Below are 21,494 nucleotides of genomic sequence, written 5' to 3'. Positions count from 1 at the left end.
ATCTGACATACAATGTCAGTATAATAAATGTGACCTAAAGAAGATTGTTACACTGATAACAAGACTGAGTTGGCAGCTCTGCCCAATTAGAACCAGTTCATTTTATGTAGATAACTAGTATACACATACGATATTCTGTAAAAGCTTAATAGATGTCACCATAAATCATAGTCCTTTTTATCCCCTATGTTCTTTATATTTGGCAAATTCTTTCAGTTGAATCTTCTTTAATAATAGTTGTAGACTGAAATTAATGCAAATGTAATTCTGGCAGTCTCAGCAAGCCACCAGAAATGCATGGACCAGAAAGGTTCTTTTCTCATCCAGCATCTGTACGACTACTGCTCTTAAAAAACAAAAATGTTTTGTTCCAACTACTGTACACCATGATATTTACAGCAACTTTAGTCTGCACAGAACTAAGATGGGCAAAATGTAGGGGTTTTCTCCCCTTCCTCCTGAAGTTCAAGTTCTCTTGCAGAGCAACAACTACCAGTTTGCCTACACACTCACCTACTTGGGAAAGACTTTAAGCTGCAGTAAGCAGCACAAACAGCTGCTACATTTGTTGCACTGTAATGACAGCGTACCCCACGTGCTTACCAGTAAATAGTAAAAAATGCCATGATTTTTATTGTTACCAGTGCAAATGCTGAATTCTTGTCTTGGGCTTCTCGCACTGGCAGTTGCAGCCAAGGAAATGGGTGTTGTCCCCTGATATGACCCCAGACTTAGCTAAAACACTGAAGTGTTGTTAAGCCAAGATGTCACCAGGCAGCGTTTGCTAACTGCTGCCTCCTGCAAGACCACCACCAGCAGGAGGGCGAGTACAGACTCACTTTTAGGAGGGACATGTCTGAAGTCTGTTGTCAAGCCGGAAGGATGCTTTGCCTTTTGGTAGTCTAGCATCCACAAAATGGCCCATAGGCAATTTCCAGCACTTTATGTTTCTAGCCTATCCTTCAGAATTTTAATGAGGAGGAAGGGTCAGAAGCTAACATAATTATAATGTAACAATTACTTAATTATTATAAACCAATGTCAAGATTTGATGGGTAGTTTTTCTAGTTTATTCCCCATGTACAACTCTAAACTAACTTACAGATTAGTGCATTGCTTTCGGCATTGTCATATTGGTTCTTCCCCTCTTGCACTATTTTCTCCAGTAAGAGAATGGTAATTCAGCTGTATGTTCCAAGAATATAACAGGCTCTAACAGCAAAAATAACTATTATTTTTCCTTACAGAGAAGCTACAGAGAGACAACATTGTTTGCTTCTGAAGACTAGACACACACACACACACACACACACACAGAGATATTAAAAAATATTTGTCATAAGCAATTTGGCAAACAACTCTTGTGAGGCTTCTGCTGAGTGAATCCCTATATGACTGTTTCCCCCCACCTCAAAAATAAGGCCAGAAATGCATAACTAGTTGTTTCATAACAGTAGTGGGGATTTAAAAAAATATTGGTTATTTCTCCTTGAATAGTGTAACAAAACTATAAAGCCTAAGTTATGTATTCATCAATATTCTTATTTGGTATATTTTGAAAACAATGGCCCAAACTCCTCACCACCATCACTTTCTTAAGTTGAAAATCTCAACTGGAAACTCTTCAGATATGAGTTTGGCTGCAACAAATACTTTCTTGTAATTTTACTGATTCTGACCTCCTTAAAATGTATTATAATGCTGTCAAAAATAAAATAAATTGGCAAGAATACATTCAGAAAAAAAGATTTTAACCAGCACTATTTGTCTTGCACTGCATTTTGTATTTTCTTCTATGACATGAACGCAATCCTCACTCACAAAATGTGAGCTGGGAAAACAAGTGGAGTTTGTCCAGATTAAATGTCACAAAGAGAAACTGCTTGAGAAAGCAATTAAGAAACCCACAGCATTCCCTAATTTGAGACACATAATAAAAAAAAAAAAGAGAAAAAAGTTGCCATGAACAAAGGAAAATGTGAGGTCTGCTGCTAGCTGTGCCCTAATTCCAGTCTTCATGCTGTTAGTTTACAGTATTTTATGTACTATCCTCCATAAAAATAAACAAGTCCTTGGGGATTAACATACCACAACCAGCACTTCAAAAATACTTGCAGCAGCTCTCTTTCCACACCTTCATAGATGTAAACAAATAACAATTTCTGAACAGGGGCTACTGGTATCATTTGCCTTCATATTGTGCCAAGTAGGCTTTTGAAATGCCAATTGTTGTGGAAACTGGGGAAAACGGTAAATTGCATCCTAATGAAGGCTATTCTAGCTAAGCATCAAAACAACATAATAAGAAAAAAAATCTCTTCTCAATACTATTTTAAAAGGTATTTTCCTCCATAATTTACCAAATTGAAAGCTAGGACACTAGCTATGAGCAAGCAGTTTGAAAAATCTGCATTATCCTTGCTACTGGCCAAAAAGAACTGTGCTTTCACATATAGACCTTGCTGGAAGCCCTAGTTAGGCACAATTGTGATAAATCTTGCTCCAGCATTTTTAGTTCCAGTCCAGTTCAATTCCAGTTTAAGTCCAGTTCTGTAGGATTCTAACATAACTTTCCCAAATCAATGACAGATTTGTTACTGACATTGAGGAGAACCTGAAACAAACAGTCTCACAGAAACGAGGGATGTCTCACCACAGAAGTACCTCCAAGACTGAACAGGTTGTGAATCTGAATGAGAAGAAAGTACCCACACAGAAAATGTGCTATCTGCTGCAGTTCTCCCCTCAGTAATTACTATCTGCAGATTTACAGGAGAGGAGGATGATCCACATTGTGGAATTTATTGAGAAGGAACACAGGGGAGAGATAAAATATGGGCAGGATACAGCATGAAAAAATAGAAAGAAAAGGAAGATGACTAAACTGCTCCAATTCAAAAGAAAGAGGATCTCAAGACCTCAGGTGGTTGCTAGTGCTAGACAGATATCACCCTTTTTTCTCACTTAAGCTTTTTACGTCCTGTTAATTCATGTTTCTTCATTCTTAACAGTGTTTTATAGCTGCTCAGGAAGATAAACATCTGTCCTGCAAAGAATCCCCTTAAAGATTTTATGCAACTTTTTACATAAATACTATGCCTAGCACAGAAAGATTTCTTTTTGTCAATATACAAACTAACACAAGCCACTTCACTTCTGCACAGTGATTTTTTTTTCTATTACACTAGACAATCATATTTGGGATTAGTTTAGGAAAAAAAGACAGAAACTTTTGCTAGCTTCTATATCATTACTTCTTAAAGACTCAACTTTATTTTAATGCCACATATTGCACAGCTACTAGCCTGTTGGAAATATTTCTGCATCCTATTTTGTTAGCTGTCCTACAATTTCAGAAGCTTGTGATCTCTTATGGAAGTTTGCTGATGTAGTTCCCTCTCCCTCCCCAGCTATAGCATGACAATACATGCCAGAACATAAGCTCTGGCACAGACTTTGGAGACGGATGTGGAAAGATTACATAATCTTGCAATAAATTCATTATGATCAAGCAGCACCAGTTAAAGCAACTCTCCTGGCCAAAGAAATAAGAGAGGAAAAGAAAAACAAAAAACCCAAGTCTTCACTTTTCTGATGTCCTGTTGCATCAAAGCACAGGTTGCAACAAGCTGAGAAAGTGTAATATGCTTCAACGTCTTTTTCAGTTGCTATGGTACAGTTTCTTATGGAAAATTCCTTGTTCTGCGTGATGTTTTTCCTGCCTCATTTGGGATAGCAGAACCGTTCCTTGTGTCACCTGAGAAACCGGGCTGTCAGTTTCCACCTATTGGTGAGAAAGAAACTCATCAGCAGCAGAACTTAATGGAAAATTCCTTGGTTAGAAGTTTCTGCGCTGGAGGCCAACATGACAGTGGGGAGCAAGGACGGATAGGTCAGGGGATGAGGGTGCCACACAGGAGATCTGGCTTCCACCTCAGGGTCAGACACAGATTTCCTGTGTAATCTGGGATAAAGGACTTAATCACCGGGACTCCCTGCTCATACAGGCAGGACAACCAAGCATCCTTTCCCCATTCTTCACCCTGTGTGTGAAGCCTCAAGTCTGTAACCTGCCCACTGGACAATCAAGTAGCTCCAGGTTACAGGAGGGGGGCCATAGCCCAAAAGCTCTTCAGGCAATGGTTATGTGCAGAGTCCCCAGTGCTTTGCACAGTGTGGTCTTGTTTGGACCATGGGGCTCCAAGGTAATGCTTGGAAATAATACTAAGTGATTCCATTATTCTCTGTTTTTAAGGAAAAATATCAACAGGCAAGGAGGGAAAACTCCAGCTTTACTCTACAGCCAAATGGGAAAACCACTGGGCTTTTGGAAGAGATCTGCAATCTATTTTCTGCATAGATAATACTGAAAATTACCAGAAACACAGTACAAGAATAGTATTATAGCATCACACTAGTGATGCAAAACAATCAAGGATCAGGCCTTTTTACTAGGGGATTTTTTTATGGACTAGTTGGAAGTAATCCAATTTTAATGTGACATTTTTCCTGCTGGAGTGTTTGCCCTTCCAATAAAAAAATAATTAGATTCCACCACTTTTGCTTCATAAAAAAAACAAAGCATGGTTAAAAAGAAAAACTGAAAAAATCGTTAATATTTTAATGCTGTTGGATACCTGCAGTACTTCAGAATGTTGAAATTTCCATGGACTCCCTATGGTGGTGAGAAGAGCTTTTGACCTCTCTGACCAAATGGGTTTTGAAAATAATAAATGCATAAGTTGTTTGAAAAGAGACTCCTTTAGTAATGTCTGTCATGAGAATGAAGAGCATTCAAAATGTGACAATGCAAGTGCATTCCACAGGACAAATTTTCTGGTGGTGCCAATATTTAAGCTCCATTGACTTCAGTGGAGTTTCACCCTTTAATCTAAGAAGGTTTGGACTTGTTTGGTATCATTTGCAGTAGCATACAACTTTTTGTCTTTTAGAGTCCCTTATCAGATAAGTTCAACAAGAAAATGAAAGGAAACAGATGTAGGAATGAAAGAAAATATACTAATATTAATTAAATATGAGTCAGGACATTCAGAATTTGTATTCACATAGCATTAATTCCACCATAAAGCTAGTCAAAAATTTCACTGAAAAATGTTAATGATGTAAAATACAGTTTCAAATATTTGGCAGCAAAAAAAATACTGATTTTTAGTTACCTTTTTGCTTTCTAAAACAGAGAATCAAATGTAACATTCCAAAGTGGGAAAATCCTTCTCAGCCCCCAGACAAGCACACCCAAAACCACTCTTACCCATATTTTTGAGGTATTTTCACAAATTGAAATTCTTTTTTAAAAAAATTAAATACAAACCTGTTTAAATTTTATTGACTATTTTTTTTCTAGTTTCAACTGTTCAAGGCAAAACTTGAGACAAAATTGAACTAAGTGCCCTCTGCTTTCTCTTATGTTTTAAAGCAGTAAATAACCTTGAAATGCTGAAATCTCCCATGGGAGGAAAATTCTATTTTTGAACAGCTTTACTTCTGTGCATTTAAATTCTCAGCTACTCCCCTGGAACTCTGGAGGGGAAGGACTTGTAATGAAGATGGAATAATTCAGTAAAGGCTGTATTATTCTGGTAAAGGCTGCAAGACCTTCTTCTCTCACTTTGCATTATGATGGAGGAACCACTCTCTCAAGGCTGCCACCAGATGAAGAACTGTCAGTTCTTCTGTGTGAGACAGCTGCCAGAAGCCCGTGCAGGAAACTTGAATACCAGCACATTGCTGCACTTATTATTTTCCTCATTCTACCAATTTGGACTCCCAGTTGTCAAACTTTACATTCTCATCTGACTTCTGTGACTTAAAAGCAATTGCTCTGAAAATATCTCCCAGGCTGAACAAAAGGATAAAAATGAAAGAGCGATTCTGCATTTTAATTCCTATGTAACTGCAAAGACTTGTCTATGTACCAACCCTTTGGAATAGCAAGAGTTTTGCATGCACCAGTATTTTTGTGTTACAATTCAGCATTTGGATTATGATGGGCTATCTCATCTTCAGTGAGGATGGTGCTGTTATATCAATACTTCTAATAGAAGAGAATCTGAAGAATAGTTCCTCAGCTTTTCAGCAGCCAGTGTAAATTAGGATACCTTTTAAATACCCTTTGATAATCACAAGGACTGCTGTTACATTTCCCTCCTCCTAACAGTCTTCCTCCTTATATGTCCAGCAGCACAAGTAGAAGCTGGAGCTTGGGGCCTGGAGGTGAGTGGCACAGGCTGATACAGAAATAAAGATAACCTAGAAGAGGTTTATGTTGTTCATCTTGTAGTCTATTGATCCTTTCACAGTCCCCAGCGATCTGAGACATTTTATAATTATGACCATCATGCAATGCCATCAGGGATTCAAGAGGACTTCCCAACTGAACATCTAAAGAAGCAATAAACATCAGTTTAAAAGCTATAAAACCAAATCACAAACTGTTAAAGCCACAGTTACAAGGCCCTGCCACACCAACCTCCAGTTCTCCTCACTGGGGCTACAAAGGAGTGTGGGTAAAATTTCTTTCTCGCCGGACCAGTCTAGTCAGTGGTTGGGATGAAACATAGCAAAACTGGGAAACTCTATGAACACACTGGCCTGCTGAAAGGCAATTAGAAAATCCTTATTCAAACACTGCATGTTTAACAAGTCAGGTAATGTATCAAAAGCAAAGACTACTTGCCTAAATCCTTTTGCTCTCTAATCCTAATCCTGAAACCATGGAGAGCAAGGTATGTAGTGACTGTGATTGTGTTAAGTTTTGAGAAGTACAGCTGCAAAACATTGGCTTCATTGGAGTAAACTGACAACAGTCCTACTCTTTGTCTTTCTTATCTTGTATTTCCTTTTCCCTCCCCTGTTCTCTCCTTCCTTTTCTTTGTTTGGGACCGGGAGTTCTGTCTCCTAGAGTGCTACTTCTTACCAGAGCCCTCTCTGGTTATTGCTTGGGTGTAAATAATAGGATTTTGTATTTTCCTTTCCCTATTGGCTTAGTATGATTTGTATCTTCTGCATCTTTGTGACATTGGTTCAGTTTTTTCCAGCCTCATCAGTTTTTTCAATAATTGTTTCTCTCAGTTCATATTTATGACATTAGGGTCAACCTTAATGTGCTTGCTGCCTTAAATAGCACCTAAAGATAAGAATTTTTCTCCATGTTTGCAACATGGGCATTATTCCCTGTCGCAAAGCCTAAGGACATACATCGTGTTCTGCCTATATAGAGCAGGTGCCAGTTAAAGGGAGCAAGCAAAATGTTAGAGTTTGCATTGACTTTCCTTTGTTCCGCAATCTCGCTATAAAATGTTATAATATAGTTCATATTTTTGCATTCTATATAGAGTTTATTTCATCAATCTTTATATTATTTTTCCCTGATGCTTTGCTCCACCACCCTTCATTGGGTTAAAGAGGAAGGGAGATGAAACTATTGTGTTCTGTGAATCATACTATCAACTTCTATAGATCAGACTAACTGTGCAAAAGTGTGATTTTACTCACAGTCATCCTACAGACTGCACAACTTAACAATACACACAAAGAATCTCAATAATTCAAGTGTATCAGAATGCAGAAATGCTTAGTTTGCACATATTAAATGGCTCATTAATTTATCTGAAAGCAACAACCCGAAAGCTAATTCCAAATACAAAGAACAGTGGTAGCTGGGTTTGGTTTGAATATGTTCACACAGGCTTTGATCTATGGCTGCCTTAGACTGATTACTCAGAGAGCTAATACACCATAAAAAACTCCAAGTCCAGCTCAGCAGTGACACAGCCTCTCAGAATTTCAACCAAAAAGCAGAGTAGGGAATAATGGGCAGCTTGTGACCATGGAGGGTTTACATCCTAGCTTGTGAACCAGGATTTCCTTTCCTTACTACAAGAGTGTTGAGATCTAGGGAAGATTTAAACCCAGGACTGATACCTTTCCTGAGACTGCATTTCCATTTAAGTAATTGTTCTTCTTTCTTAAAAATGAAAACTCATCTCTTGAGATGCATTAGCTAATGAACAGTGTGGATTTTAAAATGCATGATTGTATATAGTATACCTATAGAGAAACACCACAGAAAGCATAACAATGTTTCTTGAAAGCTTTTGCAGACATCTAGGTGGGATATATGACTGGTCTGATGAGGCCAAGAGCTCACTGTGGGTGAGCACCGTGGGTGGGCACAGTCCTTTTTGTATGATGAAAAATAACTATGGCACACGGAGGCAGGAACTCCATCCCAAGAGCAGACCGAAAAAAAAAATCAAGCATTTGTCTGTACACTTTCTCTCCATTGTTATAAAAACCACACAATGGTTTTCTGAGTTTTTCCCATAGAAAGTGCTGTATATATTTCTGTATACATATTCTGTCAATAAACACAAGCTGCAAAGTTGAGATGGCAAAGCTGTCTTCTGCAGGAGCAGTGAACACCTGTGTGCTTTGTTCTGTCTTAAAAACACTCTATCTGGCTGTCAAAAAAAAGAAACCTACCAGTCTAAAATAAATCTCTTACCAGTTTGTTTGATCTTGTCATTTACCACATCCCTGCTTCAGATGTTGAGGCCAGTCTCAAAATACACAGAGACCAAAAGGCAGGAAAGACTCGCATAGGTTAAAATGGGAGATCAGTTCTGGATTGGGCCTCTAGAGGAAAGCTGTCATTGCAAAGAGAAGTTGAATCTTCTCATCTTCCTCATTCAGTCAGAAGCTGGACTTCATGATCTTGGATGTTTTTCCAATCTTAATGATTCTATGATTTCTGAAAGATATACTTTGATTTGCAGTGTGTTTCTCAGTGTGGTACAATTTCAGGGTTCTCTAAAATGCTGCCATTAAAAGAGGCAAAAAACTGTAACTTTAAAGTGCCATACAACCTCATGGTAAATGTAGGAAACCATTTCCAGCAATGAAATGTGCTACATCAGAATGTATAATGCAAAAGCATTTAGCAAGTTGGGATATAGTCATTTTCCTCTTCAGGTAAAAAAAGCTAAGACAAAAAGGAAATATGTTCTCCAAGACGTTCTCTGTGAATTTGAGTCTTAAGTCTGTGCTCATATACCACATCTTCAGGATGAGAACTGTGATTTACTCTGTCTGAAACTACACCTCACTGAAAAAATGCACCTGATGTCTCCTCTCAGGGGTGGGCACAAGGCTGAAAGGCCCTTCCTGCAAGGCTGAGTTGAGCACAGAGCTTTTGAGCTTCATGTCTGATGTCTGCTGGGGCTGACTGTGGAACCTGAAGGAGTCTAGCCCGCTAATTCACCCTGCCATAGAACTGATGTTTACAGTTTACACCTTAAACTGTTGTTTAAGGCAGTTTATATCTGCAGTCAGCCCTGGGCTGCCGAAGTTGAGGGAACACAAACTTGCCTCTGCTACAGACAGGGTGCCCTTCTTCCAGGCACTTTGTGAATGCTGTGGGCATTCAGAGCCCTCGGGGCAGAACCAAAGCCTCACCCCTGTGATTGCACTGAGTGCAGGACACTCACTAATCATCCCTGATCTTGCTAATGACATCTGTTTCATGTCATTACCTGCCAGGTAATGATGAGCACCAGCTCTCTGTTGCAATGGCTGTGGGTGATCTGTGACCCTCTGGCCTTTCAGCTACTTCTGATCTTTCTTCTCATTTGCTCTCCTAGTCCTAAATGTTTCAGCCATAGGGGAATATAAGTATGTTGCTGTTAATGTCCGGGAAGGTGCTACATACTATTCTGGGAGTATTTGCTTGTTTATTAGTATTTATAAAAGGATATCAATGTGTCACCAAGCAAAAGCCAATCTTTAGGTGTTGGAAGACTCAAAAGAAATACAAACCTTAAGGTTTATTGGATACTTAGTTGAAGAAGGATTCCTAATAGGTACTGCCATTTTCAGGTACTAGAAGAGTTACTACAGTGATCCGCTGTAGCAATTTGTCCATTCCTTAACTGAGCAAATCAAGTATGCAAAATAAAATGAGAATTTACCATCAACATAAGCAGGAATGGCATTGCTGGACAATGATAACAAATAATAATTTCATTCTCCCCTGATTATACAGCACCCTTGCACACCAGCCACTGCACAAGTGAATTTCATGGACTGAAGCATCACAAATGAATTAGAACACAACACTGTGCAACAGGGCACTTCTACATCAGAGGTTGGAGATTTAGCCAATAAGCTTCTCTCTTGCTCTTTACCACTCAAGAAGGAGCTTTTCAAGCTTTCCTACATAGGGCAGGTCAAAGCGTCTCTGTCTGGAGGCAATCCCATTGCTATTTCAGTCTCAACAGCCCCTTGAGTGGAGTCTGCAAATACTGCAAAACGATTGCTTTTCTTCTGACGAGAATAAAACAGGGACAAGATAAATCATGTCCTCCTGCAAAGTGGTTGGAACAAATCAGACATGTATTTATTGTGTTTTCTTTGCCAAAAGCTGAAGCTGGGATTCTTGTTTCTTTTCTGTTTATTTCTCCCTTTTTTTGTTCCTACTTTGTGTCTTTGTGTGGAACATGTTCCACTTGATGGGTATCATTTTCAGCTATTTCTTGGGGTTTTTTTGTTAAGTCAGCCACAGGCCTTCCAAGCTGTGGGCACCAAAAGAAAAAAAAAAAAAAGAAAAAAGAAAAAAAAAAAAAAAAAGCCTAAGAAACCAAATCTAAAGAAATCCTCAGCAGCACTCAGAAATAAGAGTTGCTGTGTGGGAATGGCTTCATTTCAGAGTTTCTTACTGAAACTGTGGCTCAAGGAAATATTCATAATGGCAGTTGAAAATCCTGTCAAATCTGTCTTTCCTCCAAAACTATATAAACTGGAGACTGTTTGAAGTTAGATTTAGTTTCTATCCAATCTTAGGAATAAATAACAACATTATAAAGACAGCCCCCCATTTTCCATTCCTTCTTTCCAGTTCTGTGGGAAAGAAACCAGGGTGGGAGGAGGAAAGAAGGAAGGAATCTCTGACAACAGCTTTGCTTCTCATCTTCTTAACTCTGATTCCAACCATCCAAACAACTCAGGGCTGCTCAAAGCGTCCTCTTGCAGCCTCTTCCTGCAGCCTGTGCAACTACTGACTTTCTGCATTTTCCAACAGCCAGTTTTCAAAGGCATTTAGGTAGCTAAAGGTGAAGCAATAATTTACTGGATTTTCCCAAAGTACTAAGCTGACTAAGCCTCTAAATTCTACTAACCAGACTTTACACTTTGAAATTGTTTAGGGTTCCTTAGAAAAACAGTTGCTTAGTTTTATTTAGCATCTGAATGCTGTTCCAGCAGACTAGCTGACATCTGAGAATGGAATTTAGATTCCCCCCAACTGCAGAAACAAAAAACCCCCAACTCCCTAGAGAGAATATTAGTTTTAGAGTATTATTATATACACTATTAGATATACAGAGACATGTCGCAATATAGAGAACAGGAAATAATTGATATACATACACTACCTATTTTTCTATAAATGCAAACAACAACCTCATGTAATATGTTTTCCATTTAATTGTTCAATTGGCCCCCCAAGCTAACAGGCAAGTTGCTATCCAGAAGTACAGCAGAACTTTTCATCTCGAGAACTTTTAAGAATTTCATACCTCGTTGCAGTATTTTGACCTAGCTTATTTGACACGTATTTTCCCCTTCAGGGGCTTTGCACTTCAGTCACAACAATGCCCTCTCAATCTGCAAATAATAGTCTTCATTTATTGTGGGCATAGATGCACTAGAGATAAGACCAGTTCAGTGTTATGTCATAGCAGATCTGTATGCCTCATAGTTCAATCCACATTCTGACCTTAGAAGATCAATAGCCCATCCTCTGTGGAATGTTCTGCTCAATCACAGACTGAGAGAGCCACTACAACCCTCACTACCAAGTACTACTGAGCTCAAGGACTGTCTGTCTCTCCTTGTGGCCCTCAGATATTGTCCTACTAAGCAATATCCCTTAGCATCGTTAGAAAGCAGAGGGTAATGAAAGACGTTCTCACTTCTGTCCAACAAATCTAAAAAACTAGCTTAAGGGCAAGTGAGAAAGGAAGAGCTCTAAGAAATGATCATAAAATAAATTTCTGCTGTTGATTAATGACAGAAATGTGTTCCTGGAATTGTTCACTCACATAATCCCAGTTTTTATGTGACTCAAAAATGCTAAACTCAGGTATTTTGCTATATAGACAATATATCTAAATTAAAATGGGCATATTAATTAAACATCTTTCACTGAGAAAAAAACAATCTTGTATTTTTCCCCAACTGATCTTGTAAAACATGAGAAGCCTATTTAGAAGTTTAATTAACAAGCTAAGGTTGACAAAAATATTTGAAGGACATTAAAGAGTACTTAATAATATTGCCACCTGTGTTACTATTATCTCTGATGAAATGTTAAATGTCTGTTAGATCCAAACTGTGCTGGTCTACCCTATGCTTGTAAAACAGACGCGGATAGGTCTGAGACGTAGAGGAGCTTCCCAGCAAAAATCAAAACTAACATACTTAAACCTTATGAACCTCAGTGGCATTTTTGCTGGGAAAGGTTCCTCACAACAGATGATAATCAAGCTGCACAGGCTGCAGAACTAAAAAGCTTTGGGACCACCCAAGCGCAGCTGAATGCTCAAGCTTTCTGCATCCCAGCCCTCATATTCATCTCCAGTGGCATGCAGTAGGGAAAGCAGCTCCCTGGTAGAATTTAGTAGCCAGAGTACAAATGATGTAGAGAAGGGAGGGACAACACTGAGCAGGTGAACTCCAGGTGGGTGCGAGCTGCCATGCAAGTCAATACACCCCCAATCACACAGAGAAACAATGAGGGGCTTGCATATATTCAGAGTTCTGATGGCTCCAGGCAGAACAGGCCATCCAGAGCCTCCCCACCTGTGGTGGATCTGCAGACTTGCAAAGACAACCACATGGTCCTTAAGGACACAAACTGCTAAACTTCTCTTAAATGTCAGTCTCAAAGCGCTGACAGCCTTAATTGCTCAGAGACAGCTGCTGGAGAGAGCAGTAAAGATGTTACACACAGCTGAAAAGCAACATGGCTCATCACACTGTAACTGCAAAAAATACTACTCTGTCTTAACCAATGCTTACTGTGGTCATCTGTACTCCTGATAATTTTCTCCCAAAACCCATCTTCAGTTGAGTTTGTGCTCAGGGCTAACTGCATTTTTGCACAAACATTTTTCCGAATAATGATGCAACTTGCTTGGTGATGAATTCAAGAAAATTAGAAGCAGGGTTTAGGAAATAATTTTGGCTACAAAGCTATTTATTTCTAACTTTCTCATACTTTAGTATTTCTCAGATTTAAAAGTTCTCATTTTATTCTTATTTCCCTGGGAGGTTTATTTCTCATTTAGCCAGAACTTTCACTTACACAAAGAGATAAATCCAAGGCCAAATCCTACTACTCCCATGCATAGGCTCATGACAAGGATGTTCTCAGAACAGATTACCTGTTTTTTCCCCCATTCAGTTTAAGTACCACCCATACATCTTTGTGTATAGAAAATCAACATCCAAAGAACCTAGTTTGCCGAGTCTGAAAAGCATAACTTAATCATTAGAATATAAATTACTCTTTGTCATTTACATGTTATAGATTTCGATAGGTGTTCTGGTGACAAAACACTATACATATTTCTGATACAGATGTATTATCAAATGACAAACTGAATGTAGCAATGCCATGGACATTACACTACAGTAAAAGCAACACATTGGATTTTTCACCTTGGCTGATAACCTAATTGCAGGGAGTGTTTGAACATGTGTTTAATTTCACTTATCTTTCATAAAGTGTGCTCCTTGACTGAAGCCCATAGTTGGGCTTGATGAAGACTGTGTACTTCAGTGCTCTGCTGAGGAAGAACAGTGCTCTTATCTGAAGTTCACCTGACAAATTTAAGCAATTTAAAGCCTTTAATTGAGGCTTCTCCTTAATTCTGACACTGGAAACGTCCTTAAGAGTACATGTTTCATACTGTCTTGACTCATATAATGTCTTGAAACGCATACTTTGGATCTTCTTTGTTCAGATGTCCTTTTAACATCTGCTATTTACCCTGAAGTATGTTTCATGTGCTGTTATATTCAGGTGGTAAAACACCTGTGCTATCCACAAAACAGAGATCAGAGTCAAAAGTGCTCTTCCATGAAGTTGCACTTCCAGCATTTGGACTTCCGTGAAAATATTTTACTGAATAATCTGGATCACAGAAAAACATTGTGTGATGAAATGCAAATATTTTGTAGAGAGCATGATATCTTCCTTTTTTGATTAGATGTAAATGGATTTTGAGGACAGATCAAGACTGCTACAAAAGTTATATCCTGCGGAAAAAGTGATTGTGTGGGTTCACCTCAACACTAAATAAGGAAATTTATAAGCTTTTCTTTCAAATTCTGAAATTTTAATGAGGCAAAATCCCACACTTTTCAAGTTGAAGCCTTCTGCCTTTGGAAGAATTTCTTCCATCTGACTGGAAAACAGAAAAATGCAGGTTTATTAAGTCACAGAATGAGCAGCAGGAGTAAAAGTATCTAATTTTCACTAAAATGCATTTATTCCCTATTACCTTTTATTAGCTGGGCAAAGGAAATAAGTGACCACATTCTTGGTAAAAATATTTGAGACTCAGAATGCTATGATCTGGGAGAAAAATCTCTCCCAGTTAAAAAAAAAAGTCAAATGCAACTAATAGAAATACAATGCTATATACCGCTGCCATTTCTGACACACCTGTGACTTGATGAACAACTGTAAAGACACACATTTTAAATGGTGCCTGCAATCAGGGATTAAAACATGCAGGCAAACTACAAAAGTATTTAGTCAAAATAATAAAATATAACTTCATATATCTTTATAACCTTATCCAGCCAATAAAATATCTCCAGAGTAAAACAAACAGTAGTATCAGGACAAGAAGTAAATATAGTTTTTATACTCCTCCTTGTAATCTCAACCTCGTCTATGTTTGGCTTTCAGTATATAAAAACTTTTTCATTTTCAGCATCTGAGGAGTCCAAAGTGAGTGCCTTGTTAAACCTCACAATCACAACTAACAACGAATGCCAGGAATGACAAGTTCTGCTTGGACAGAGAGGTTTTTCTTCCTGGTCTGGATTTCACTAAGATTCATCAGTTTTGCTCCTCTGCATTATGGCTGAGGTCATAGTGTCTTTTATAGGAAAATGAGCTGCTTATAAATTTTCAGCACTGCAAGCTTTGGGAGTTGATGGAAAATCCCCAGCCTCAGGGCTTAGCTGGCTAAGAAAACACTACAGCAACTCTTTTTTTTTTGTAGTCACTCAAATACAAAACCCTTTCAAAAGAGATGGAAATGCTCACAGAATGTTTGTCTCGGGCAATCCTTCTGTGCACAGGCACCAACTCGATTAATTTTTTACCTTATAATGTTAGGCAAAACATTACCCCTATTCCCCAGGACTGTAGGAAAATGTAGGGTGACAGACACAGTCTGGAATAAAGTCAAATGGAGACTGCATTTGCAGCAGGCAGTCTGCATTTTGTGCATTGCTACTTTCCAAAGGACACTATCTGTGCACGATGAGCAGCACCCAGAAACAGACACATATGCTGCTCTGGGTCAGTGGCCTGTCAGCTCCCAGCAGCACAGAGACTCTCCTGGTGAATTTTATTTTTGCCAGCAGCTTTTGTTTCACCAGAGTGTCATGTCCCGACCTGGCAGTGAGAGCTTAGGCTCTGCTGTGGGACTCCTGGGACAAGGATGCCAGAGAAATACAGACCAGGTGATCACAGCTCTTCTTTTTGTTGCACCTACCGTGGAAAAGCAGACAACTATTTCTTTTTTCATATTGAATGGCTCACTAATATTGATCCAAGGGTTGGGAAGAAGGTTTGTCAATATGCTCCAAAATTAGGAGAAGCCAGACTGCCTTGTAAGGTGTAAGTGGTCAGAGCTGTGAAAAACAGCAAGGTGTTGAACTACAACTAGCTGCACCCTTCTGCAAACAGCCTCATAGAGAAACTGCAACTCAGCAGGCCCTAGTGTCTGGCTGCTCCCCTCTGCTCTCTTTGGTGGCCCTGACAGGGCTGTCTCCCCACAGAGACAGACAAGGGCCAGCCCTGCACACTCGTGTCCTTCTGCCCTGTTCAAATGCTCCCAAATAATCAGAACTGAATTTAAAAAGAGTGTAATGAATCGAACAAAAAATAATATAATAAACACAGAACAAAAAAATCCAGATTTTGTCTTCTGTTTCCTCAGGCTTTTGAGGTCTACCTCACATTCTGAACCTCTTCTTCTGATTTTTTTCATCCTAAAATGAAATCTGACATCATCATCAGAATCCAAGACCTATGGCTTTAAAGACAAAACCTGTACTATGGGAGTCATAATAAAACGATAAGAATAACTGTCCTATTTCTTTTCTCCCTCAAAAATCATTAAAGAAGGTGGTAGACTGAAGCAGAGCACCGCTGCAACTTTCCTGACTAATGAGAGCACACAAAATCTGGCTATGAATATGTTAAAAAGAAATATATAACTAAATAACAAGGAGAGTCTGAAAAATATTGAGGTCACCCTTAAGGAAATGATGTAACAATCCCTAAAATGCAAATGAAAATCCCTAAGCATAAATTGAAAAGTTCAATGTTCAGAAGGGATAAAAGAGGGGTGCTCTCAAAATTTCTGCCTTTAAAATTAGCACTGCACATGCAATTAGCAATTTACTCTGGAATTGGAACTATGGGCTAAATTCATTTTTTCAGATCAGCAAAATAAGTAAAAATTAATTTAGAAAAATTATTTCTGCCAACTTGTAATCAGCTTCAGACTTTCCCTAATGGACGCCAACTGGAAGTAAAATAACTATTATCTAAACTGCATATTCAGACTCCTACACTTGAAAGAACAGAATCTGAAAATACAGAAATATAGATGAAATATTAACACTCTCTCAAGAACATACCCAAATTTCCCATATGAAAGTCACAATCCACACCACATCATCTGAAATGCAATGGCTATTTATAAGGCCAGTCACTGAAAACATCTTGCCACTTAGCCATCCACTGACTAATCAATAAGCCTGCCCAGTACAGTATGCTCTTTTCCAACACTGAAATCGATGAAATTGACAAAAAAAAATGGAGTAAGTTGTGAGTACAGATTAGCTGGCAATTGCAAACTGATGTCAGTGTAGCTATTTCTCAACTGTAGGGGGCCTCAAACCATGAGCCTACAGATCCTTTAATTAAAGAGAAAAGCTCTAACCTTCCTTTTAGTAGCACCCAAACAACCATGGTGACTTTGTGAGGCAGGGGTGGCAGCTACTGGGGGAAGACTCAGAGAACCATTTAATTCTCAAAATCCCAAAACCACCTGCAAGAAATTTCTTTTCCAAGTTCTGCCCTAAGAATCTCAGCATGGGCACTTCCATTGATGTTTTGTGACCTCTCCTCAGGTTTGGCTTTTCACATTTCTACCAACACAGCTGTGCTATTTATGGACTGCATTTCCACCATTTATCACGGAAATCTAGCAGTCATGGAATGATACCTTCCAAGTGCTGGGCTGCAAGTTAAGTGGTAAAGAAAGTCCACTGTTTTTCCTTGAGAAAATCGATTTGTTTCTTCCGTCCTCTTTTAACAGGTCTGGTAGGCTTAGCTGGTAACTTCAGCAACTACAATTTCTGTGCAGAGGTGGAGAGAACTAATCTTTGAAATACCATAATATTAATGAAAATGTCAAGTATCTTAGGGTCTGTAGCAGTTCACAGGATTAGTGAAGCTGACCATCTAGAAAAGGGTAGGATCTATGCCCCCAAGATATTACATTGTGCAGCTGATTTCAGGGGACACAGATCTTGCAAGATTTGTCATCCATGTAGGGCCTATGGACCTGGTGATTTTACCTCTCTACAGTTACACCTCAATTTTCAACAGCAAGGACTGAACCTTGTTGGTAATTCCCAGGCAAGAGGTTTGCAGGTGGACACTAACACAACACCCGGTTTATAATGCCCTAACTGCAAAGAGCACTGCAGCATGCCCAGGCTTCTGGCTCTCTCACCCATCTAAAATCAGAATTTTCACTATCTGACAAGAACTGACAAATGAGACATACCTTCTGCTTTCATATATAAAGAAACCAAGAAGTCATAAAAAAAGGAACCAGAAGTCTGGTAGGTCTGAAACCTGTCTGTGTACCTCAGACTGTATCATCTCAAGGTGAAAATATTCAAGATGTTGGAGTGGCAGATGAACCCACCAGCCAGCAGCAACCAACAGAACATGGCATGGAAAGCAAAAGCCAGGAGCTCTGGGATACCATGTCAGACAGCCACATGCTGAACGAGGCAATGAGAAATACTGGTGGTTGAGCAGTAAATATCAGCCAATCCCAGCTGGAAGATGTAATCTTCTACTGTTACATCAATTAAAGGTAGAGACAAGTGTTGTGCTGAAATGACAGAAATGCAGTCCTTCTGAGTGATGATTGGAACCTGATCACTGAAGCTGATGAGTCTTTGGTCTTCACTAGTTTGCTTTTTCCACCCTGAGGGCTGTATCTTAAGAGGAGAAAAGTTTCAGCCTGAGACAGACTTTTTAGAAGTCATCACTTTGGATTTAGTTATTCAGTAGTGAAAGGACCAAATTACAAGATACAGTGATGGAATTTCAAATGACACTGATTGTAATCAACTTTTTAATTTTCTTTTAAACACATGCACTTCTAATTCTTTGCAATGAAGCTTGATACACTGTATTCAGAAATGGTTTTCTGTATATAAATCAAAATATGGCCTAATTAGGTAATAAAAAAGAAACTCCACTTGCTACTAACAGCGAAAGTATTCCTTCATTTCTGTGAAAACTGCAATAGAATCTGTGTACAGTTTCACCTAGCCTGATGTCTCACCTCTTTCCACAGACCAACATATGCTAAATACAGAAGTATGTTTTCCACCATGACTGTCAGTGGTTGTCGGATTTAATGCTGGTGAACAATGAAACTTAGATCAGATAGGAAATAAACATAATTGTTAACTATCTTCCTGGAGATGAGAAACCAGATGACATTTGGAGCTGGTATTATTCTATACAGGAACAAGGTACAATAGCTACTTAAGTTAAAAGTTTATAAATGCCTTTATTTGTATGTATGTCTCCAGATATACACACCAGGAGGAGGTTGGCAGGTTAAAAAAGGACAAGCACAGCTCTGTAATAATAAACAACTGAGAAAAAAAGAAAGAGAGCATATGTGAAATTATATCTGGGAAGCCCATTTTTGTACAAAACAATTTCAATTACACGTTTTAATTGGACAGATGCTCAGTGTGGTTGAAGAAATCTGCCTTGGTTTATACACTGCCATAGTTTACCTGATTCTCTCTGCTAAAGCAAAACCACCACCACCACCACCCGCTCCAAAACACAAAGGCTGGGACCACAGTGGCAATGTGGCAGAATGCAGAGCATCAGCCCCTCAAACCTCGCCAGAGCACCACAGCAAAGTCCTGAAGCATATCCTACAAGCATTTATACATCAACTGAACTTCATATACTGTGATTAATTTCCCTGACACCATGTTGATTTCATTGCAGCTCACGAAACCAAATACAGACTTACATATCTTTAGGATCAGGAGCTACTTAACACAAGTCAGTCATGATTGAATATGTCTGTACTTAATGTGAAGTTTACTAAATGTGAGAGAATTCTGTATTTTAGTGCAGTTTGTGTTTTTCCCCAGAACAGCATGTATGTTGCTTCACCATTAATGATGAAGTTAAAACTCTGCAGTTACTGATGTTTATTTCAAGAATTTAAAAGTTGTCCAGTGCAGCTGGGATCTGAGGTACAGTAGCCTCATTTTTAAAAGGATACACTTTTATATAACAATAGGGAGCACTACTGGGGATGTTGCCCATTTATGATTCTTTAGCAGCTTCTATTTTTCACAAGAATTAATGTTCTAACCAGAATGCATCTGTATAACATTTTTCTCACGTTGATCAAGCATCACCAATTCAGTGATTTCCTCATAATCCCACTGCATATGCTGAGTCAGAATATTCAGATTGTTATTATCTGCTGGTAGAAGGAGTAATACAGCATTTCTAGCCACAAAATAGTGCCACACAAAAAAGCTATAGTAATAGTGAACATCAGGGATGTACAATAAAAAGTCAGGAAAAGACCTTTCGTTGCAGGACCATCCTTCTGGACTGTGCTTAGTGCAACAATTTGGATCTAAATAAGCATTATTATTCACAAGCTAAGTGGATAGTTCAGCATCAGTCTTTGTTTGCAGAGTTAGAGGTTATGCATTCATTTCATGTATGTGTGTTGTCATGCACAGGTCAAAAATGATTACTGTTACAGCATTTAAACTTTTCAAAGTTGGAGGCAAAGACTTCCAACCTTGCCAGTAAGCCTCCATACTACACTCTGTGCTAGAAAATATCACCCTGCTATCTTTCAGGGTAGGATACAGACAGGATGTACTGTCTCTCAGTTGCAAGCCCAGTGCTCAGTAATTATGCTGGGAATCTCTAGAGTGACTTCCCAGAGAAACAATTGAGACTTTCAGGGACACTTCAGAACAACCTTCTCTGAAACCCTTAGAGAACCCTTAGTGTCCTGATGAGAAATGGTAAGCAGTGGAGTTACTATATACCACAATATCCTTTAGGTATTTTTTCAGTTATGTACATTAATGCTAATCACTGGTTCCAACCCCAGCATTTCACATGTTCAATTCTGAAACTATTACTAGGTTTGAAAAGCAGCATCTGAAGTGAGTGACACTCTTTTTTAACTCTTCATAGTTCAATATGTTTAGCTCTTCATATTTTTTTACATTCCACTTGCTACTAACTGATCATGAAAGAATTTGTGTGTGACATGTATTGTCCATCATGCAACCTTCTGCTCTTCTGCTCTGCTTTTAAACATTGAAAACAATTTCTGTCTGTGAAGGTTGAATTGTACAAGGAAATTACAAGAACTGAAGTTTCAACTCATCATTTTTACAACTTTACAAATACTCAGATTTGAGTGTTAGGTTATGTTAATAAGATCTGATTATATGATCTGGTGATACTGATATGATGAAAAACAGTGCATATGTAACAAGACTGACTTTTTCTTCTGATCCAAGATTTATTTTCTCCCAAGAATACGTTCAGGGCACAGGACTGGACAAAGACCACTGAAATCAATGGAAAGGCTACCAGTGACTTGGATGAAATATAGATCAGGCTTTGAGCATAATACTGCTCACTTCATTGCCTTGTCACAAGGGCTGAATTTGGCTTAGACAGAGGTAAAGCGGTTCATCCATGTACCTTTAGTAAACAGCACATATTTTAACCCCACCATTCCACTCCCAGGAATTTAGAGTATTTTGTTATGATAGAACTGTTAAGGAGCCACAACACTTGCACGGGTAAAATGAATGATTGAAACACATAGTTGTTTGTACTT

The 21,494-nt window shown here is 38.7% G+C and overlaps 1 protein-coding gene across 2 annotated transcripts in view; it reads right to left on the bottom strand.

Annotated features, from left to right (window-relative positions):
* Positions 1-21,494, bottom strand: part of NTRK2 (neurotrophic receptor tyrosine kinase 2) — a 196,306-nt gene that overhangs the window by 60,171 nt on the left and 114,641 nt on the right. The gene's annotated exons all lie outside the window — the stretch shown is intronic.

Source organism: Prinia subflava, chromosome Z, assembly GCF_021018805.1.
Source record: "Prinia subflava isolate CZ2003 ecotype Zambia chromosome Z, Cam_Psub_1.2, whole genome shotgun sequence".
NCBI lineage: Eukaryota > Metazoa > Chordata > Aves > Passeriformes > Cisticolidae > Prinia > Prinia subflava.
Note: the sequence above shows the minus strand (reverse complement) of the source record. Positions and strands in the feature narration are given on the sequence as shown.